General features: G+C 40.4%; 1 pseudogene; it reads right to left on the minus strand.

Annotated features, from left to right (window-relative positions):
• Positions 1-911: 911 nt before the first annotated feature.
• Positions 912-6,783, minus strand: LOC110150833 (tripartite motif-containing protein 64C-like; annotated as a pseudogene).
• Between the last annotated feature and the right edge of the window lie 741 nt (positions 6,784-7,524).

The raw sequence follows: 7,524 nt of genomic DNA on the forward strand, positions 1-7,524 counted from the left end.
TATAGAGCAACTGCTCACCAACCATCTACTTTACATATGGTAATCTGAGCCACCAGGAAAGCCTGGCTCTAGGTTTATCCACCTCAGTTCAAATGACTCATTTCCACTTATTTTTTATGGCTGAGTAACATTCCATTGTATACATGTATTTCTTCTTTATCCATTCATCCACTGATATCCATTGCTTCCATTCCCTGGATACTGTGAATAGTGCTGCAATGTTCATTGAGGTTCATGTGTATTTCTGAATTATTGCTTTCTCAGGTCATATGTCCAGTAGTGGTATTGCTGAGTCATATGGTAGTTTAGTTCTGGTTCATTTATGCAATCAAAGCACACTGCTTGCAATGTAGATGAACCCTGAAAACATTAAGTGAAAGTAACCACATATAAAAAGTCATTAATTGTGTGAACCCATTTAACTGAAAGTACATAAAATAAAACTTCAAGAACAATAAAAATGGATTAGAGGGGTGACATGAGATAGGGAGGGGAAATGGGGCATAAATATTGATGGGCTCAATTTCTTTCTGGAATGATGGATATATTCTGAAATTAGAAAGTTCTTTTTTCACTAATTTGTGTATATTACTGAAACCCACTGAATTATATACTGTAGTCTATGGTATGCACCTTTTATGTTAATAGAAGTATTACATTATTTTAAAAAGAAAAACAATTGATTATATTTTATGAAATACTCCATAATAAATTTTTATTAAAAGAAAATTCAATTAACAAACTTATACATTCAACATGGTCATGCTATTTTTTAAACATATTTCATTATGTATCATTAAATTACAATGTGCTCAGAGATAGTCAGGTATCATCCTGTGGCCTCACATGAATTTTCAGAAAACAATTTCCTCAGAGGAGATATAAAAATAAATGGTCACAGAACTTGACATTCATGGAGACCAAAGGCAAAGGAAAGGCTTCAGAGGGGAGGAGAGGAAGGAAGAAAGGAAACTATACATGAGGGAACTCCTGAAAGCATCATAGAAGCTCACAGTCATTGTCATAATCCAGAAACACGCCAATCCTACCCAGAGGCCTTTTCACAAACTGAACTAAGGGCAGGGAATTGGTGAAGAGACTATAATGGTCATTCACCTTCTTAGAAAATAGAACAGATGCTTTTTCAGAATAAATACTGATGCTAGTATCGCTTACCAAAATGTCCTTACTGACCCCCAGCATCCAGCTGGAGGGCTCAGTCACATCCACCTCCCAGTAGTGCCTCCCGGAGGTGAAGGCCTGAGCTCCCAGGACACAACACCCTCCACAACCCGGGCTGTCTGGACACTCCGTGGTGGTCCTCTCTGAACATCACCCTTGCATCATTGAGGATCGCATGGTGAATGGTCATTGTCTGCCTCAGAACGTTATCCACTGCAGAAAGAGCAGAAATCAGGGTAGAAAGAGGGATTTCTGTGTCTCTGAGAGAAAGAAGGCAGAGTTCCCTACCTAGTGAGTTGTTTCTTTTTTTTTTTTCCCCCTCCCCTAAGGAAACCCAAAGCAAAGATATCCCCAAAGGTCATGACATTTGATAGAAATCCATAAATGAAGAGCTTGAAAGCTTCTGAAAGGTTTTTCTGGCTAATCTTGTTTACATATTCCTTGCCTTTCAACCATTTTGAGATTTATCTAATAGCATTGCCGTTATTCTACCTAAGCCACTTTTAGTTTTGTGTGTGTGTCACTGCTTCCTGATTTTAGGGACAATAAATGTTCTTTGTACAACGGATAAGAAATGTGCATAAAATGCACAACACATTAAAATCCAGCAATGCTACATTTAACCTTCCAAGAGTGAAACAACCTGAATAAATCTAATATTGATGACTACTCTGAAAAGTAAATATTCTGTCTCTTTGGAACCACATGAGCAACTTGGTTGCTCCCTTTTACTTTGTCTTTGTCAATGTAACTAAATATGTGTATACGACTTTGCATTTTCATTAAGCTACAGGTTGGAAAGTCCACCTTGGATCTTTGCACTCCAACTATAGAGACAGAAAAGTGTAACAACTCTTGGAAGTTAGGCACTACCATCATTTCACTACAAATCAACTTTCCAGGAAGCTCTAAAGAAATGCAGTCCTAATCACCCTTATCTCTGAAGTGGTTCAGCATGTCCAGAATTCCAGAGACAGGCCAGCAAGTGAGCTCTGGGTTCACTGGCTGAGGCTTCTGCATCTCTGCCAAGTCAGTCCTGTTACAAATGACACCCGTCACATTTCAAGGCCAAAGTCTAATCACATGACCATTACAAGAAAGTAGTTTTTAACCCAGGACATTTTGTTAATATTCTCCTATCTGTGGTGAATTGTATATATAAAATACTCTACACAGTTGGGAATATAAAAACTTTACCATATCTTTTCCTAAATATAAATTATATCAAATTGCAACTTCCTCATTATTCTCAGACATTAATCCAGTTTTCAACTCGTTGACCCTCATTCCCTTCCTCTATTCTATTTCATGTAATACAAAGATCCTGGGCATTGTACAGAGAGAAAAAGTTCAGCCAGCAAGAGTTTTCAGTCAGCAAGTTGTCATCAAGGATATATTCAATGTCTACAGGGAAGAGTTGGTTAACCAGAGCTGTTAGCTCTTATCAGATCAGCTAGGGACTCTAATCGCAACTGGGTTACCTTAGTCCCAAAAGTCTTAATTCTCAGTAGGCAGAGGAAAGCCACTCTGAGATCCTGCCTACAAAGTAGCTTGCAGTGATGAAAGACTGAGTCACTGCTACTCCTCAGAACAAAAGCACAGTTCTTCTTATTATTCTTAGGGAATTAGCCTCTTTCAAGCTGTTTTTACCTTCCAGCTCACTGGGGTAGGTATTTCCTCTATAAGATATTAGAAAATTTCTTCCAAAGTTTTATTGTGGTGAGGCTGGAGAGAATGGAGTGAGTGGGTAAAACATAGACCAGAATATGAGAATGTTTCCAGATACATTGATTTCAGCCAAATGAAAAAGACAACTTCTGAGACCAAGGATTCAAATTCTTTTGAAATAAAATAGAATATAGCCAAAAGACAATATTGTTCATCTGTATATGAAGGTTCTGCTCCTATGGATTTACACATGGATTAAATTTGTAAATTATGGGTTGTTTATTTGTGCATTTATTTATTTACACCTTTATTTATTTTACAAGAAGTACTTCTTGGACAAAGCTATTTTAAATATATTTTAAATGTAGTAGTGTGTACATGTCAATACGAAATTCCCAATCTATCCATTTCCACAACCTTATCCTTGGTTCTGGATGGAAAACACTCAGAAAAAAAAAAAAAAATCCAGAAAGTAAAACTTGAATATTCCACATGCCAGGGAACTATTTACATTGCATTTAATTTACATTGTATATGCTAGTTATTATAAATTGTCTAGAGATGACAAAATGTACTGGAGCATGCTTGTAAGTTAACTGCAAATCCTATGGCATTTTGTATAAGGAATCCTGCACCCTGGAATTTAGATATTGGGGAGGGCCTGAAAACAAGCTCCCATGCTACTGTTAGGGGAAGCACACTGACTGAAACCGCCCACCCTGGCCAGGCCCCATAGTAACCATTTCCATGAGCTGTTTTATGATGGGAGGTCCTGGTAATGAACACGGAACTAATAAGCCACCACCAACTGGAAGAGTGGGAAAGATCAAAAGGAGACTCCACAGGTCCGACCACCCCCCAGAATCCTTCTCTCTGGCATCCATCTTGGATGAACAAGGCGTGCACCACAAGGAAGGACTCTGAGTCAGAATGATTGGCTAAAGACAACCTGGAAACTAACTCCATCATCATAAACCCTGAGACTGCCAGACATGTGGCAGAGCAGTCCTCCTGGGTTCACTTCCACTTCTGCTTTCTGACCCAGCGCCCTCTAAGAAAATCTCTTACTTTGTCAGCGCACTTGTCTCTTTGGACAATTCATTTCCAAGTGTTAGACTAGAGCCTGCTTTCAGGCCCTGGAAGGGGTCCCCTTTCCTGCAACAGTACTAAGGAATGACTGTGCATCCACTTTATTAAAAAGGAGAACAACTGTTCCAGAAATCAAAAAGCATTAGTGTATACTCATTTTTGCAATGTTTCCCAAGATCTGCAATGAGAAAAAAAAAAAAAGAGAGAGATCATGAGACTTCCTTTCGCTCAGTAAGATTGTTTTGCTACTTCTTCTCTGTTTCTCCTCTATTCTTTGTTCTATAAGATTGTTTTGCTAATTCTCTTCTAAGGCATACTTGGAAGACATCCTAATAACTTACACTAAGCTAAAACATGACGGGCTCCCTCGGGGCACATTAAGGAAGGAAGGAGGTCAGAAGAGTGTGTGTAATGATGCAGCGACATCTAGGATTCCATTATTACTAATTGCCAGGGCTATTCCCAAGGCTGGAGCTCACCGTTTAACAAAACAACTGAACCAAAAGAGGGAACCATATAAAACAAATTAGAGTGAAATTGTTGACTAGTTCTAACAATCTTGTCTAGAGAACAGGCAAAACTTCAATGTCTCCAGAAAATTTGGGATAATGGGGAGTGACAAGGATTTAGGGGAACACATATTGAAATTTACTCCAAGAATATTAACTTTCACCTGGTCACAGAATTTTTCTGATTTTGGATTATTGGCCTGGATAGTATTCCTGATCACACTTAAAACTGTAGTCATATTTTAGCTAGGCAATGAGCAAAAATCTTTCAAAGATTACCAGGATACGGTGAAATAAATGATTAGACAAATACAATAATGGGAGTCTACTAGCATCATCCCTTAGCTGAGAGTAACAATATATGCAGATAACATTTCAGTGTCATGGCAGCTCGTCTAGAAGAGTGTTTCTCTCTCTGAGGACGAACCCTCCTTTCTCATCTGGAGCAGCTCCATGTACGGCTTGTGGCACATATCGGTCAGCTCTCCGTACATTTCTTTCAGACTTTCTTTCTGTTGAGTCATTCTGAACACACTCTCCTTGAATTGCTGACAAATCTCCTTGGCTTCTTTCTTCAGGGCCTCCAGATGCAGTTTCTCCTCCTCCTGAAGTGACAGATGCATCCTCTGGTATTCAAATTTAATCATCACCTCCCTTGAGGCCACATATTTCTGAGGGGATACTGGATTCAAAGCATTGCTTATGTTCACATTCAAAAAACACTTCAAATGTCATTTCCTAGATGCCATCAAGAAAGTTCTTGACAAACTGTTTGCCCCACATATCTCCCTGGCCATGATTTCTCTGCATTCCTAGTTTTTTCCTTGTTTGAATCAAGCCATCCAAGGAGTCCCAAATTCCGCCCTCAGGAGGATTCATCAGGGTTCTTACTCCATCAATTATTTCCTCTCTAACATGGATCTTGTTGTTTGCTTGTTCCTTGCCATGATTTTTCTAAATATTCTTTAATGAGGTAAATCTAATTTTGTACAGTTTTTAAAATATGCTCTCTTTTCCCTTTAGGTACTACTCTATTCCTCTCCTCTGCTTGAGAGTCACATTTAGTGCAGTGTTGTCTTATACTTCATTTCTGAGAAGTTTTAACCAAATCATCAAAATTTGGCCTAGGACCACTTCGTGTCGTGGTTTTCCCATGTATTAGCATTCCTTGAACTAGCATGTATTGGACTGTTTTAATTGTGGTTACTGATAGGTCATTTGAAACCACACCTTTTCAAGGGAAGAGATCAACATCTTTTAATGGGAATGTAAACAGGTCTAAAAGCTAGAATTATATCAATATCTGTATAAAGAAATAGTAACTTTTTTATTCTTACCTTAAATGATAGAGGTTTTTAGCTTCCTGATTCAGAATGGTTTGCATTTCTTCTCTCATTTTCCATAAAAAGCCCATTCTCTTCAGGAGTTTCTCCTGCAAAATATCCATGGGATTTAGTGACAAAGAAGATGACCATGAAAATTCCATCCCCCTATTCATGATCAAAGACAGTTGTTGGTTACACATAAACCATGAGTTAGAAGGCTGTGGTCAGATTTTCCCACACTGATCTGCATCTAATGGATACTAGAGTGAGAGAAGTGTGTGCTAGGAACTGGGGGAACATTGCAGATACTAAAATACATGTCCTAAGAAATTGAGACTCACATATTTATATAGCTTGATTAGGAAAGCTTCAAGCTCCCATCAGAAGCCTGTGTCCCTGATGCCACCCACCCCGGGATGCTGCATTTCCACGCGTGTTGACAACTGGGCAACAACACTGACGGGACACATTATATGTGAGGATCCACATTCAGAAATCCCAACTCCACTATCTCCATCCCATCACCATCATAGCATCCTTGTCTTTCTCTCTGATTTGGGAGCCTCTAGATTCCAAACTGCTCCAGAGGTATCACCTACCTGGGACTCCTCAGCAGCCCTGTGTATGGGACTGTGGCTGTGAGCTGCATGCTCGGGGCATTCAGAGCAGGGCCCGCAGAGCAGGGTCTGGTCAGCCTCACAGAAGAGGCCTCTGGCTTCCTGGTGTGTCTCACAGATCTGCTCCTCAGAGCGGTGGTCGTGGTCAGCTCTGGCCTGTCTGGCAAGGGAAGCCAGCCTCTTGAGGGCAATATTGGTTTTGAAATGGGGCCTCTCTGATATTCCCCTGCACTCAGGGCAGCTCTTCAGAATCCAGTCTTCCTCCCAGCAAAGGCTCAGACAGGGACGGCAGAAGCTGTGCCCACAGTCTATGGTGACGGGGTCCAGGAAGCAGTTCATGCAGATGGAGCAGGTGAGTTCCTGCTGGAAGGCTTCCAGTGTGTCTGAATCCATGTTTCTAAATGTTAAAGAGTGAAATAGAATATATATATATACACATATACATATACACACACACACATATATATATATATTCATATATACATATGAGAGAAAATATTTCTTCTCCCTCAATTAAGGAAAATAAGCCTTTGTCACAGTCCTCTTTTAAACTCTAAGTTCCATATCTGCTAGCCTCCAATACAAACTGAGCCGCTTCAGTTGTGTCCAATCTTTGTGAACCTTTGGACTGTAGCCCGCCAGTCTCCCCTGTCCATGGTATTCTCCAGACAAGAATACTGGAGTGGGTTGCCGTGCCTTACTCCAGATCTTTCTTACCCAGGGAATGAACCCATGTCTCTTATATGTTGTGCATTGGCAGGCAGGCTCTTTACCACTATCGCCACTTGGACTTCCCTGATGGCACAGGGGGTGAAGAATCTGTCTGCAGCACAGGAGATGCAGGTTTGAGTCCTGGGTCGGGAAGATCCCTGGAGAAGGAAATGTCAATCCACTCCTGTATCTTGCCTGGAAATCCCATGGTTATGGGAGCCTGGTGGGCTATAGTCAATTGGGTCCCAAAGAGCTGAACGTGACTGAGCGACTCAGCACAAGCACAGTAGAAAGCTAGAGATGGTGATTACAGACAGGTGGGATCCATGCTGTAATAAAAAGGGTGGCATTAGATAAGAGAGTCACTAGCAGCACTTTTTATTTAAAGTTCTCCTGAGGGTAAATGTTAGGATGACTCCAGAG

The sequence above is a fragment of the Odocoileus virginianus genome, chromosome 28 (assembly GCF_023699985.2).
Source record: "Odocoileus virginianus isolate 20LAN1187 ecotype Illinois chromosome 28, Ovbor_1.2, whole genome shotgun sequence".
NCBI lineage: Eukaryota > Metazoa > Chordata > Mammalia > Artiodactyla > Cervidae > Odocoileus > Odocoileus virginianus.